This window comes from Mustela nivalis (genome assembly GCF_964662115.1).
Source record: "Mustela nivalis genome assembly, contig: HAP1_SCAFFOLD_330, whole genome shotgun sequence".
NCBI lineage: Eukaryota > Metazoa > Chordata > Mammalia > Carnivora > Mustelidae > Mustela > Mustela nivalis.
In genome coordinates, this window is record NW_028136316.1 from 685,130 (window position 1) to 700,450 (window position 15,321).

A 15,321-nucleotide genomic window follows, 5' to 3' on the forward strand; every position below is an offset into this window, starting at 1 on the left:
TTTAAATGCAAAATATGTTGCAGTTACACAAATAGCCATTTTACTTCTAGGCATTTAACCAAGAGAAACAAACCCTATGTTCATACAAGGACTTGTATATGAATTTCATAGCAGTTTTATTTTTAAGAATTGAAAACAGTGGAAATGTTCATCAATGTCCATCCATAGAGCAAAGACAAATTATGATCTATTCATTAAAGAGATTACTATTCAACATCAAAATGAACTATTTACAATTGGAGATTCTCAAAGTAATGATGCTTTTCTCAAAGAAAAGCCAGGCAATGAATAGTATATACTGTGTGATTCCATGACTATAAAAAATCTAGAAAATACAAATTTATATATAGTCACAGTCATTAAATATATTGGTGTGATTTTAGTGCCTTCTTCTGTGCTCCCATAGCTTCCTACACTTGGATCTCTGAGCATTTGTTACACCATGTGAAAATATTAACTCTTTTTCTTTATTCTGTCTTACTAGAATAAGAATCCTTGAAATTTTATGGACATTTGAACTCTCCGTTATTAGCAGAAATTCTATCACACAGTAAGTTTCCAAATATAAAAGCCAGAGTTTTACAATGACTTCTAAGCTTTTACATGATCTAGCCACTCATTTAACCTCTGTGATCTCATTCCCTGCTACTCTTCAGTCACTCACAGTGGCCTCCTTGCTATTCCTCAGATATGCCAGGCATGATCCAACCTTATGGCCTTCAAGATAGCCAATTCCTTTGTCTGGAGTGACCTTATTGCTGATAGTTCTGGGCAAATTCATCACCTTTCCATACCTTTGTTCAATTGTCAGCTTCATTGTAACTACCCTGATCTTCCTATTAAAAATTTTAACTCCCCTTCCCCTGCCTAGCAACCTTGATTTTTCTCACCCTGATCGAATTTTTCTTTTTCCCCATTGTACTCATCATTTTTTAATGCACTATGCAATTTTCATTAAGGTTTATAGCTTTTAATTGTCTCACCCATGAAAATAAAAGATCTACAAAGCCAAGTATTTCATTTACCAGTGTAGTCTGAAGTAATATCTGCCATATAATAGGTTCAGTAGACAACTGGTAAATTTCAAAATAAATTAATGTTGAGAGTATACTGAATTTCATAAGTCATTTCAATATTTTCTCCAAAAAATAAACTATGTAAAACATACTTTAAATTTACTTTCAAAATATTTTATAGCATATAATGGACAATATACATAAGCCTTAAAGAAACAATCATATAAATAACCATTTCATACCTACTTAAAAATTGCATAATACCACACTCCTAGATCCTCTCTGAATGCTCTAAAATAACCCTTCAAAGGAAATACATTTTTTAAAATAACAGATTTTTTGTCAAATAATTTAATAAAATAAAGTTTCATTCATCTATGTAGATCATAATAAATGTTTTTAATAAGCATGAAATTATAACTCTGAAGTGTGCTAAAATGAAACCACCTGCGAAGGGTGAGAGAACAAAAATAAACATCATTTTTCCAAATAAGAGGAATTTATTACCTTTGAATCAAAGCATGTGGATTTGTTCAAACTGGCAATAAAGGAATATGGAGACACAAACCATAGAAAGTCATATTTTAGATTTCTAAAAGACTTCGAAGTGAAGAGTATACATTTTTTAAATGCTACATAATGCTACATAATGACAAGATGACAGGTTGTGACAAATAGCATTTTAAAAGCTCTACTCATAATGGAACGGAAGGTGTCATTTTCCTATAATTTTATATATATCATTAATTTACTATATCTGGATACAACATATTACCAAACAGATGTTCATCAAAGACTAAATCATTTGTAATGGAACATAATAATTTGAACCTACATGTATTAATCTTTTTTTTTGATCTAACATTTATAGTCTCGCTAAACATTTTATCAGTTGTCGACAAAATTCAAAAAAATTAGGATAAAATGTCGTGTTTGGAAAAGTAGATTTTTTATCAAATTTGCATTTAAATGAAAATATTTGCTTATATTTTTAAAACTTTAAATGTAATTTTATATATATCTGACCTATCAGATGATATAAAATTTTTGGAGAAAATATGACATATTTTTTGATCTTGGTTGAAGGTATTAATAAAGAGCAACTGTTTGTATTATTTGTATTGTGATATCTTAGTTAATAAACATGAATAACTGGTATAAAATATGTTTTTTAAAAAATCTTATTTATTTACTTGACAGAGATCACAGGAAGGCAGAGAGGCAGCCAGAGAGAGAGGAATGGAAGCAGGCTCCCTGCTGAGAAGAGAGCCCACTGTGGGACTCAATCCCAGGAACCTGGAATCATGACCTGAGCCGAAGGCAGAGATTTTAACCCACTGAGCCACCCAGGCGCCTTAAATATGTTTTTTTTTAATATAGAATTATAGTTCTTGCCAAAATATGGAACTAGCTGAAACTGAATGCCTCCTTCAAAGTCAGCTGAGGAAATATTATGCAACTGTAATATGGAACTATTTCAGATAGCAACCAAAAACAAAGAAATGATGATAAATTCCTTAAAAGACTCAAAGTTGCTCTTGACTGTATGTTTCAAGCTCTATTCCTGGTTTGAAGACAGGTTTTAACAGGCCTGTCACTGTAGAAATCAGCTGGATGTTTAGAGGCTATCAGAACTGTACAAAAACCTTGAAGGGGTAAAGACTTGGAAATTCTTTAGAGAGATTAGCTCCCTAAGGCATTATTCCTCCACACATTTTCCTCCAATTAATTAAGACTGATGGATGAGGGGCACCTGAGTGGCTCTCTCATCACGTGGGTGGTGGTTCAAGACTCTACCTTCATCTCAAGTCATGGTCTCTGGGTCCTGGGATCCAGCCCCACATCGGGCTCTGCTCAAAAGGAAGCCTGCTTCCCTCCCTGCTTGCCTGCCTCTTGGCTTATTTGTGATCTCTCTCTCTCTCTCTCTTTCTCTCTCTCTCTGTGTCCAATAAATAAATAAAATCTTAAAAAAAGGCTGATGGATGATAAATTATGAAAACTGCTCCCTCCAAATGATGCTTCTTCATAAGGATTTAAGAATTTAAAATTGTAAGAATTTAAAATTGAAACTTGATCGTAGGATTTATCTTATAGAATAACATCAAGTGAAGGCAGTTACTATTAGTTCTGAAGTATTTGTGATTCTGAATTCTTGGCCTCATTAGTAAATTTATTTTTAAATACTCCCATGGAGTGGTGATTGGCCTTCAGTCTTTCATTGATGTACATCATTGGGTCAAATGAGATGTGTGTGCCCAGAACTGTATATAATCTTCTTTGTATTTCACTGGAGTTGGCATTTCTGAGTTTTGTTCAATTGAATTTGGACAGATGTTTTAATAGTCACTTCTAGAGTTGGCCCTGGAGAATATCTTCCTTTTTTTCTCTTCCCGATTCTCTGAAAAACCCTGACTAATTCACATTATCACAGTGATATCACAATTCAAGTTTTTCCAAACACTATAGCTGCAAAATAGAAGGAAGCTACTGAGAATGTAATACTATTGTGAATGATTGAGAAAGAAAACATTATTATAATTAAGCTACCAGGTTTCAATGTATTTTATTGTTGCTTAGAAAATCCTAGCATACCCAGACTTTACAGAGATTTGATGATCCTAAGAGAAGCGGAACTCATGGACCAAAATAACTATGCACATAAAAAGTACAATTACTTACCTAAAAAAGATGATGTGGTTAACTTTATATGGCAATCCAAGTGTTATTGGAACAGGAATTTAAAAAATAGCTTAGGGGCGCCTAGGTGGCGCAGTGGATTAAGCCACTGCCTTCAGCTCAGGTCATGATCTCAGGGTCCTGGGATCAAGTCCTGCATCAGGCTCTCTGCTCAGCAGGAAGCCTGCTTCCATTCCTCTCTCTCTGCCCGCCTCTCTGCCTACATGTGATCTCTCACTGTCAAATAAATAAATAAAATATTTTTAAAAATAGCATAAAAGTATATGATAAAATAATGATATACATATACAAAGAAAAGATACTATACTGTGAATATAAATTAAGTGAAAATTGTTGAAATAAAGAATACAATAAATGGAGACTAAGATGAATATAGCTTTAAAATGAATAAATGAGTTGGGAAAAACAAACAAACAAACAAATGACTTCTGCCCAAATGCAGCAGAAGAGTAAAAAAAAATAAAGAAAATATTTAAATAAGTACTGAGATAAATTTTGGAGAATTAAAGAAAGATAAAAGATACCAGACTTAAAATGATGCCAAACATGAGAAATCAGAAACAAAACAAAACAAAAACCACACAGACAAAAAACCACTCATATACATTATGGTGAGTTTTAAGAATATCAAAAACAGAGAAGAGCATAAATGATGCCCAAGAGAAGAACAGATCACCTAAAATGTACAAGAATAATAATGACAGCAGAATTCTCAATAGTAATAGCATATAAAGGAGACAGCTGGGGGTTTGTATAGATGGAAAAGATATTTGAAATTAGATATTATACATCAAGCCAAATTATTGATTAAATTTGTGAGCACAGTAAAAATACAATGAAGCATGTTAGGCCTTAGAACATTTATCACACAGAGACACACATTTTAGAAAACTTCCTTGGAGGACAGCTCAAATTAGGTAGAGAAAACAGAATTATGTACTCAAAGGCACATTTTGAAGGAAGGATTGAATATAGTCTGCACTGCAAATATTCTTTAATCGTATGTTCTGAATTTCCTAAATTTAAGAAGTATTTGTTCAAATATTTATCTTTAAATAAACCCTAGGAGACTTTTTCTTGGATTCTGGAAAATCAGTCCATTTGGATACAAATCTTTTTGCCACTGATGGAAATTTTGATAGCCCTTAACTGTGGAATGCCTAATGTATTGTTACAGCAATTGTGATTTGCCAATACATGGGTGATGTGTGTGTGTTGTGTGTGTTTATTTTTATTTTTGATGGTTTTACACTTCTATGAGATTTTTAAGTAGACATAATTTTAATAAAATATGATTTGTTGAAATTTATCTGAGGTTATATATAATAAAATGAAATTTGTGTGAACTAAAGAAGTGCGTCTCCATTTTTTTGTTTTAAGAGTAGACTGGTCTTTAAAAATTGTTCAAAGAAGTACATTATATTCATTATTAAATTTGATAATATACAATAAAGTATTTATGGGCATATGGAACCATATCAAATTCTACTATTAATTCGTATTAATAATTGCCATAAGAGGAAAAAGGGATATTTTTCAAAATGAAAATTAGCGTATTTTTCAGTATATGATATAGTGTTATTCACTGAACAGAGGGAACAAATGTCAAAGTTTAACACAGTTTACAGAATGTTTTAACATAAATCGAAATTTAAATCTGACCAAATTTCACAGTTTTAAGTAAAATGGTAGCACTTTATATCCTTGAAAAGTGGTAAGTGACCCAAAACATTGCTTAGAAAAACAAATTAAACACTACACTAGTCTGAGATGATTAAGTGATGGTACAACTTGCCATTGTGTATCATCAAATGGTATATTTTTTTCTTTTGGTCTTGTCATTATATTTTATTTTAGCCATTCTGGTAAGTGTGTAGTGATATCTCAGTGTCATTTTAATTGCATTTCCTTGATGTCTAATTATGTCAAAATATATTATTTTGATGTTTAATGTTCTGAGCTTTCTCAGTTCAAGACCATGAAGCCACTTAGGAAAAATACAGTTGCAGATGCACTCATAGACCAACTCTTATTTAGAAATAAGAGGAAACATTACTACCCATACCAACAAAAAATAGACTTGTTATGCAGTAGGGATTTTATAAATTACCTGACACAACTTATATAGTAAGATGAAATGGGACAGGTGGCTTCTTGCAGCTATATACAACATCATTTTAATTTCAATTTTCAGTATAATTTTCCAAGGTATACACAGAATATATATTTAATGTAAATTGTGAACATTTTCAACTCTGTATATGGAAATTAATCAATTTTAAGTTTATAACAATCAAAATTAACGGAAGTTTATTTTAAATTAGTTAGCTTTCTCTGCATTGCAAGACAGAATAATCAAGAATTGGTAAGAAAAAAATAATCTCTGTAAAATTACCGGGGTGCATTATAAAGTGTTCGGTAACCGATCAAACTCACAATTTGGATTGAATGGCAAGTGATTTTTAAAATCTGGAACTCATTGTCAATTTTTTTTTTCTTCATTGTGTCTTAATAAATTACTGTGTTCATTTGCATGGAAGTGAAGAAAAATGCATGACATTTCATCTCAACACTAACAACTCTGAATGTACTTTACAGCAGTGTCACAAAGTAAAGATCAATGATGTTTCATGAAATATTTGTTATAATTCTCAAGGAGATAGGGAGTTTGTGCAAAAATGCAAATCACTTTGCGACTAAACACATTGTTTATTTCAGCTAATTCTAAGAAAATATGCTAAGACTCTCTCAAAAAGGGAAGCAATGATTTAGGTTTTCCTTCAAACTCCTTATCTAATCCTGAACCAACAGCACATAGTTCAAAGAGCAACTAATTTGAACAGCTCAAATTTACACGTTTCCTAACAATGCTTAATTTAGAGGAATTTCTGTCCAATTATGTTAATTTAATGTAGTGAAAGACAAACATTCAAAAAGATCACCCTTAATTTATATAGATTGCCAAACTCTGCATTTTCTGAATGACGCCCAGGAACGTATTTTCAAAAACAAACAAACAATGGCAGAACCACTATTAGGTCATCTCTAAGCAGAAAGTGACTCAGAGCCTACATTACTCTCTCCCTGAAAGTATACTGTAGGCACTGAAACTACTACCCTGAGTCTGTGCTATCAAATTCCTTAAGTTAGAAAGTTTTAAAACCCGTCTGTGTGGGAGTATTTCATTTACAGATAGAGATTTGGTTGTTTATACATTTTCATACTTAATTTTTAAGATGTAATAACTATGTTTTAAAATTCATGGTGGTTTTGAATACTGTTCGATAATTGTGCTAAAATGGTATATCCATTCCTCCTAGGAAACAGAAATTATAGAAAGGTACTGCTTTACAGATCTGACATCTTTGAGTCATTGCAGTTTCAGTATAAATGCAATATGAAAAGTGACATTCATTTTTATGATATTTTCTTTAAATAAATTAGAATGTACTGGAGGCCTGATATAAAGTGGGATGCCTAAACTTCAGTAAGATGTTGTTTTCAATTCAAAATAAATTTTATTTTTTATTTTTTTTATAATGTCCCTCAATTTCAGATAAGTACCCCCCATTAGGTCCACTCCATTTTTTTTAAGATTTTATTTATTTTATTTGTCTTATAGAGATCACAAGTAGGCAGAGAGGCAGGCAGAGAGAGAGGGAAGAGGAAGCAGGCTCCCTGCTAGGCAGAGAGCCCGATTCGGGGCTCGATCCCAGGACCCTGGGATCATGACCTGAGCCAAAGGCAGAGGCTTTAACCCACTGAGCCTACCAGGCGCCCCCAAAATAAATTTCAAAGTGAATTATGCACCTCTAAGTTCAGAGACAATAAACATCAACCAACACAATTAATAACTTCTATTTCTTGAAATTTCGGGAACATTGATAGTCTCATCTCCTGGAAGAACAACAGCTAAAATTTTTGGTCATGGATTCTTGCTAAAATATCACTTTCCCAAAGAAAATTAATGATATGAATTTTCCCTGATTGTTATTGATCATGAAGAATATAACAACCACGATAATAAAAAGAATAGGAAAACCATGATATCTCATCTGTAAGGGCATGTGGAAAGTAGGAAATGCTAATAAAAATAACTACCATTATTTCCTAAGTTAACATAATATAACAGAACAAAAATATTTCATAACAATATTTTCTAGGCTCATTCTGATAACTCTTTTCTACATTCAAATTTAAAGGTTGAGGCATGTGATATATATTACACAAGAAACATCCCAAGGAATTTGTTAAAAAAAAAAAAACTCTTAATAAAGGACAAATCCAAAGGAATTTTTTTTCTAATTTAATTAACAAATTGTGAATCGACTTACCTATTTCATCACAGTGTATCAGGCACCAATAATATTTTTTAATCGTCATACCTGATGCAATAGTTAGCATCTTTCAGACATACTGATCAGGAACAAGCAAATAAATAAGAGCACCGTAGCTTAAGATCTACCTGCATAAATATAGGACTACTTCAGACAATCTCTTCACCACAACATAGCAATGAATAGAAATCATACATGCTCTGTAATGGACATACAGATGAGATAGAAGGGGATGGGTGTTAATATATGCAGAATCTTTATTAATTACATTGTAAAACATAATATGGAAAAACAGAATACAATTTTAGAAATACCCAGGTCACCATCACTGTTTTATTTTTATATGTGTAGATAAGGAGTTTAATAAACAATCCATGACTATTCAACTTCTTATATTTTGAAAATTTTAGCAAAAGTAACAAACCTAGCAACTAGAAAATTGTATCTATCTGCAAAATACAGCTTTGCCAGTATGGTAGAGGAAAAGCAAAACAAAATAAGTAAGAAAAGTTTAACATTTCACAAGAGTTTTACTTTTATTTTTTTAGTTATTATTTTTTATTTTTCATTTATTATTTACTTCTATTTTCTACTTTATTTTAATGAAAATGTCATGACCATAACATAAGAGCAGAATTAAACCAACATGAGAAATTATTTTTTCATAAGTTATAATAAACTAGCTTGGTGATTAATTCAAAAATTATATTACAAACTTCAGTGTTCTTGCAGTAAGTATCACTGCATAAACAAATGAGTCAGGAGTCATAAACTAATGATGATTCTAAATGTTATTTAGAGAGACATTCTGTTCTTAATATATTTCAAATATTCTACACAAGGCAAAGTGGATCCAAGTAATCTGTAGGCAAAATAAGATTTTAGAGTAGTATATATTTCCAACAGTGTTTATAAAATATTACCTTTATGTAAGGCATCATCCTGGACTTTGTGGAGAACACACAAAGGAGTAAGAAGTGGCCCTTCAAGAAACATATACAATATCAAGGTTTAACATGAAGCAGCATGTCTTCTCTAAGTAAAAACACATTGTACCAACTGACTTTACTGAAACTTTATATTTATTGCTCTCCTTTTAGGTCATAGTGTCCTTCTGCATGCAGGCTGCTATAACAGACATGATATAGACTGAATAGCTTATAAAGAACAGGAATTTATTTCTCACAGTTCTAGAACTGAGAAGTTCAAGATTAAGGAATGGGCAGATCCAGGGAGAGCCCACTTCCTCCTAGATGGCTATCTTCTCACTGTAAACGTACATGATGAATGAATCAAGAGAACTCTCTGGGGTCTCCTTTAGAAGGACTGTAATCCCACTTATGACCTAATCACCTCCCAAAGGCCCCTATGTTTTAATACTATCACTTCCAGAGTTAGATTTCATAATATGATTTTGGGGGACATAAACATTCACACCATAGTATATATAAACAAAAAAAGACACAAAAACAACAAACAACAAAAATTATTTTAACTACCTATTATTTTCAACTTCATAAATTTTTAATTTGTTTCTATATAATATTAAATAATTTATTTGAGTGATTCACTTATATCCAATGCATCTGAGTGCAATTAAATTTGCTTACCCAACATATCCAGCAGCACATTTCTTCAGACTATCCCATTCCCCACCTTACAGGATTTACCACAATTAGAAGACAGGGGATAGAGGATAGATAGATAGATATATACGTAAACATACTTATACATACACATATGCATATTTTTTCCTGTTAATGATACTCATGCAAATAAAATTGAAGCTCAAGGAAACCTGTCTTGTGTGTTACTTAATATCCAGTTTTTAGTCAACATCCAAAAACAAATAATCCAATAAAAACATGGATAGAAGACATGAACAAGTGTTTCCCCAAAGAACACATTCAAATGTTCAGTAGATACATGAAAAGATGTCCATCATCATGTATCATCAGGAAATTGCAAAGCAATACTAGAAAGACATACCACCTCTCACCTGTCAGAATGGCTAAAATCAACACTACAAGAAACAAAAGGTGTTGGAGAGGATGTGAAAAAGTAACACTTGTGGGGGCTTCCTGGGTGGCTCAGTGGGTTAAGCCTCTGCCTTCAGCTCAGGTCATGATCTCAGGGTCCTGGGATCAAGTCCCACATCGGGCTCTCTGCCACGCATGGAGCCTGCTCCCTCCTCTCTCTCTCTACTTGTGATCTCTCTCTGTCAAATGAATAAAATCTTAAAAAAAAAGAAAAAGTAACAATTGTGAACTGTTGGTGGTGATGCAAACTGATACAGCCATATTTGAAAACAGTATGGAATTTCCATAAAATTTAAAAATAGAAGTCCTTTGTGATCCAAAAATCCTGTTGGTGTGTATTTACCCAATGAATATAAGAAAGCTTATTCAAAGGGATGCTAGCACCCCTATGTTTATAGCAGCATTATTTGTAAAGCTAAGATATGGAAAGAGCCCAAGTATCCATCAATTGATGAATAAATAAAGAATAAGTGGTATGTATATACAATGGAATATTATTCTGCCATAAAAAAGACTGAAATCTTGCTATTTGCAATAACATGGATGGAACTAGACAGTATAATGCTAAAAGTGAAATAAGTCAGTCAGAGAAAGACAAATACCTTTACTCATATATGGAATAAAAGAAACAAAACAAACAAGCAAAGGGGAAAATAAAAAGACATAGAAAGAGAAACAAAGCAAGAAACAGACATTTCATTATGGAGAGCAAACTGATGGTTACTTGAGGGGATCTGAAAGGAGTGATGGATTAAATAAGTGATGGGGGTTAATTAGAGCACTTGTCATGATGAGCACTGAGTGCTATAATGTTATATTGTACACATGAAACTAATACAACCATATATGTTAACTAACTGGATTTCAAATGAAAACTTTCTTAAAATCCCAGTTTTTAGCTCACATTCTGGCTTACAAAAGGGATTTAGTCAGGAATTTGGAGATTAGTTAATGAACAAATAAGGGGTGAACAGGCAGTTGTTAGATAAAATTACTATCCTTTCTGGCATGATCTTATACCTTTTATCTAGAATTATTTTTAGCACTTTAGACTCTCCCTATTTTATTTTGAGTCATTAAACAAATATTTCCTCAAAGGACCTTAGACTCCATCCAATTTGAGCAACAGTGTGAGAGAGGAAATGGTGTCCAGGAGGAAAAAAAAAAAAAGATGAAACTACTTTTGTTTACTAGTGAATGCATAGTTCTTCCACAGAAGAAGCTCTAAATGGTCATGGCTCCAGCTTTATATGTGTTCAGTCATACGTTCATAAGTAGGTAACACTATCAAAAAATATAAAGCATCTGAGATTATTTTCCCTTATTTGAAAGCTGGTGTATGAGTCTGCCGTGGTTTCTTGGGTGTTGATAGAAGACGCAGACTCATGGTTCAGAAATAATATAGTTTATTATTCACAGCAATAGAGGTAGCCAGAATATTAACAGTATTTGTGTGTGTGTGTGTGTTTGTGTGTTTGTGTGTGTGTGTGTGTGTGTGTGTGTGTGTGTGTGTGTAGGGGTGGGAGTTATATATCAGTTCTGAGCCTCAGTTCCCACAAGAAGAATCAAAAGAGAGGCAGATAATATCTGCAAACACAACAGGTTAAGTTAAAAAAAAAGATACTATTTCTGTCTTCTAAGTCTATTCAATACAACCATCTTCAAAGGATGGTCCAGAACAAATAATAAATGCAGAAATGTAAGCAACCAATTGAAAAGTGTCTCCCAAGAAACACACTTTGAGAGTCTTCATTTGACAAAAATACTATAGGATATTACATGGATCAGGTGCATTGAATACTGGAAGGTTAAAATTACAAGGGACCAAATATTTTTAAGCAGTTCTGGCATCCAGTAGAGTTCAAATAGGTTTTATAAGATTGAGGAAAGAAGCCATCAAAACCTGGGCCCAGGGGCGCCTGGGTAGCTCAGTGGGTTAAGCCTCTGCCTTCGGCTCAGGCCATGATCTCAGGGTCCTGGGATCGAGCTCTGCATCAGGCTCTCTGTTCAGCAGGGAGCCTGCTTCCCCCCCTCTCTCTGCCTCTCTGCCTACTTGTGGTCTCTGTCTGTCAAATAAATAAATAAAATCTTAAAACAAAACAAAACAAAAAACCTGGGCCCAATTTTCCCAAAAGTATGATTCTGATTCTAGTCTCTATGATGTTATCCCTTGAAGACAATGTCTCTAATTGAGTTGAATTAGTTTACTAAAGAGCATACCCCCATTTGTTGTAGGAGATGAACAATATGCAAGAGGCAAAATGCCACATGGAAGCCACCCGGTCTTCAGTGGAATATAGAATCAGTTCCTTTGGGATGAATTTGTTCCACATTTGAATTCCCACTTAAGGGAAAATAAGAGTGCCTTCTAATAGATTTTAAATAGGAAATGACAACGGAAGCTTATACAAGATTATAAAATGGGAAATTTCATTTAGATAAGCAATAATTTCAAAGTCATCTTCTTAATATTACAGACTCTTCACATAATCATAATTTTATTTTGGTATTATATGGTAATTTCAAATATAGTAAATATAAAGAATTTACCTCTGTAATTATAGCGAGTCTGGTCATAGTTTAATGGCAACAAAACTTCAATTTAGAAGTATGGTTTACCAATTATTAATACATTTGGAAATGGTGTGTCATCTCCACTCCACTTGTCTCACTAAAACAGTGAGCCAAAAAAAGTAGGTCCAAGCTGTTTACTATGGTCAAAATGGGTTGCTTTTGCACTTGGTAAAGAAGCAGTCATATTTTGGAAAAAGAAACGGAGGCTATTAATATTTTCAACTTATTTTCAGAAAAGGAAAGAAAGGATAATCTAAGCTAAAGCCAAAATCTTACACAAGGTGGCAGGAGAAAGATCTTTTCCCAGATAAAGGGTTTTTCATCTTAGCCATGTTAGGAGGAAGAAGAGATGAGACATAGTGGACTTGACTAACGTTTGTACACTGTTCAAAAAGTTTTCAAAATATGGGGTGCCTGGGTGGCTCAGTGGTTTGGGCTGCTGCCTTTGGCTCGGGTCATGATCTCAGGGTCCTGGGATCGAGCCCCGCATCGGGCTCCCTGCTCCGCAGGAAGCCTGCTTCCCTCTCTCTCTCTCTCTGCCTGCCTCTCTGCCTACTTGTGATCTCCGTTTTCAAATAAATAAATAAAATTTAAAAAAAAAGTTTTCAAAATAATGTGTATTATTTTTCTTCTTTTAGTTGAGACAAAAACAAACAAACAAACAAAAAACCACTAATGAGCTTACTCTTAAAAGGAGGTAAACAAGAAACTAGCAAATATTGAGTGTTAGGTATTGTCCCCCTCCTTTTTTTAAAATTATGTTATGTTAGTTACCATACAATACATCTTTAGTTTTTGAAGTAGTGTTCCATGATTCATTGTTTGTGTAAAACACCCAGTGCCCCATGCAATATGTGCCCTCCTTAATACCCATCACCAGGCTCACCCATCCCCACATCCTTCTCATCTTTAAAACCCTCAGTTTGTTTCTTGGAGTCCATAGTTGTTCATGTTTCATTTCCCCCTCCAATCCCCGCACTTCATTTTTCCTTTCCTTCTCCTAATGTCCTCCATGCTATTCCTTAGGTTCCACAAATAAGTGAAACCATATGATGATTGACTTTCTCTGCTTGACTTATTTCACTTAACATAATCTCCTCCAGTCCCATCCATGTTGATGCAAAAGTTGAGTATTCATCCTTTCTGATGGCTGAGTGATATTCCATTGTATCCATAGATCACATCTTCTTTATCCGTTTGTCTGTTGAAAGGGATCTTGGCTCTTTCAACAGAATGGCTATTGTGGACATTGCTGCTATGAACACTGGGGTGCATATGGCCCTTCTTTCCAGTAAAATAGAGCTAGCCTATGACCCAGCGATTGCACTACTGAGTATTGACCTCAAAGATACAGATGTAGTGAAAAGAATTAGGTATTGTTAAAGCAAAAATGCAGGGGATAGAAGTTATGGTACAGAAGAGGGAAGGTCAACCATATGGCAGAGTAGAATAAAGTAGATCAGGAAGAAATTAGTCATATCCAGATATTGTAAGGCATGTGGGGTTGGCAGGAAGAGCATGAGAAATCATGAGAGCAGAGAGAGAAAATGGACCAGGCAGGAGAGGTTTATAACATTTTAACATCTAAGGTAAGCATATGCAAAGCAGAATAGGGAAAGAAATAAAAGTTTTTATAAGACTCAATACATAAGGAATAATGTGGAGGACACTGGGAGATGGAGAGAAGTGTGCTGGGGGAAATCGGAGGGAGAGACAAACCATGAGAGACTGTGGACTCTGAGAAACAAACTGAGGGTTTTGAAGAGGAGGGTGGCAGGTGGTTGGGTGAGCCCAGTGGTGGGTATTAAGGAGGGAATTTATTACACGAAGCACTGGGTGTGGTGCATAAACAATGAATTTTGGATCACTGAAAATAAATTAAAAGAAAAAAAAGGACTGACTACAGACATGGACCTCAGTGTAACACAGATATGGAACTCACTGGAATACCAGCCACTTCCCACCAACACACACAGACTATGATAATAATAAATAATAATGCAATTAAGAAAATTGCCTGCCAAATAATTTTTCCTCTTTTTTATTTTTATGATTATTATTTTTATTTTATTTTTAAAGTTTTTATTTAAATTCCAGTTAGTTAAAATAAGGTGAATATTAGTTTCAGGTGTACAATATAGTGCTCAACACTGCCATACAATGGCTTAAATAAAAAATGAAAAAAAAATTTTTTTTAAGATTTTATTTTTAAAAACCTCTACACCCAAGGTGGATTTCAAACGTACAACCCCAAGATCAAGAGTTACATATTTTACTGACTGATCCAGCCAGGCACTCCAACAAATAAAAATTTTATAAAATTGTTGAGTTTGGGGCGCCTGGGTGGCTCAGTGGGTTAAGCCGCTGCCTTCGGCTCAGGTCATGATCTCAGGGTTCTGGGATCGAGTCCCGCATCGGGCTCTCTGCTTGGCAGGGAGCCTGCTTTCTCCTCTCTCTCTCTCTGCCTGCCTCTCCATCTACTTGTGATTTCTCTCTGTCAAATAAATAAATAAAATCTTTAAAAAAAATTGTTGAGTTTGTGGGAGTCTCATTTGCTCAGTCAGTTAAGTGTCTGCCGTTGGCTCAGATTATGATCTCAAGAGTCCTGGGATCAAGCCCCATATTGCTCATGCTCTCTCTCTCTCTCTCTCTCTCTCT

The 15,321-nt window shown here is 33.9% G+C and overlaps 1 protein-coding gene and 1 long non-coding RNA gene across 2 annotated transcripts in view; both read right to left on the bottom strand.

Annotated features, from left to right (window-relative positions):
- Nucleotides 1-15,321, bottom strand: part of LOC309857085 (uncharacterized protein) — a gene marked incomplete at its 3' end in the record, with an annotated part of 88,730 nt that overhangs the window by 10,815 nt on the left and 62,594 nt on the right. The window lies entirely within an intron of this gene.
- On the bottom strand, nt 1,273-9,791 carry LOC309857081. Its single transcript, XR_014307469.1, has 3 exons — nt 9,661-9,791; nt 8,974-9,033; nt 1,273-1,318 (listed from the first exon to the last, which is right to left on the bottom strand). It is a non-coding gene; the product is annotated as an uncharacterized lncRNA (long non-coding RNA).